At 70.0% G+C, this 514-nt stretch overlaps 1 protein-coding gene across 1 annotated transcript in view; it reads right to left on the bottom strand.

Annotated features, from left to right (window-relative positions):
• Positions 1 to 514, bottom strand: part of PHGDH (phosphoglycerate dehydrogenase) — an 8,538-nt gene that overhangs the window by 6,884 nt on the left and 1,140 nt on the right. The window lies entirely within an intron of this gene.

Here is a 514-nt window from a genome sequence, read left to right as displayed (position 1 = left end):
GCCCCCCCCGCTTCCAGCTGGGCTGTGGCTCACCGGGCCCTGCGTGGGGCAAGCCCGGGTTGTGCTGCCGGGCATCCAGGTGAGGGGTTTGGGGGAGCTGCCGGTGCGGGAAGGGAACGGGGGCCCCTCGTCCAGCACTGGGGCACACGGGTGTTCGCTGCCCTGTGCGGGGAGGACCCGGGGATGCCAGGGCAGCACGTGCTGGGCCAAGCGAGAGGGCAGGGGCTGTGGCGTGCTGTGGGGCTGGGCTGGCACCAGCCCTGGCACAAGGCTCTCTTTAAGGTGCCGGGCAGGTGGGGTTTGCTGGGAAGCACTGGGCCAAGGGTGGCCCTATGGGAAAGGCTGTGATTTGGGGTGCCGGCGTGCGGAGCTTGCTTTGCCTCATATCCCCAGCCCCATTCGCATCCTCCCTGCTCTTCCCCTGGCTCTGCCCATCCCCAATTCCAGCCTGAGACACCGGCCAGGCCGTTTGTCCCGGCACCCAGCCAGGGCTGCTGGGCCCGGGAGCCGTGCC

This window comes from Egretta garzetta, unplaced genomic scaffold, assembly GCF_000687185.1.
Source record: "Egretta garzetta isolate BGI_Z169 unplaced genomic scaffold, ASM68718v1 scaffold598, whole genome shotgun sequence".
Lineage (NCBI taxonomy): Eukaryota > Metazoa > Chordata > Aves > Pelecaniformes > Ardeidae > Egretta > Egretta garzetta.
Note: the sequence above shows the minus strand (reverse complement) of the source record. Positions and strands in the feature narration are given on the sequence as shown.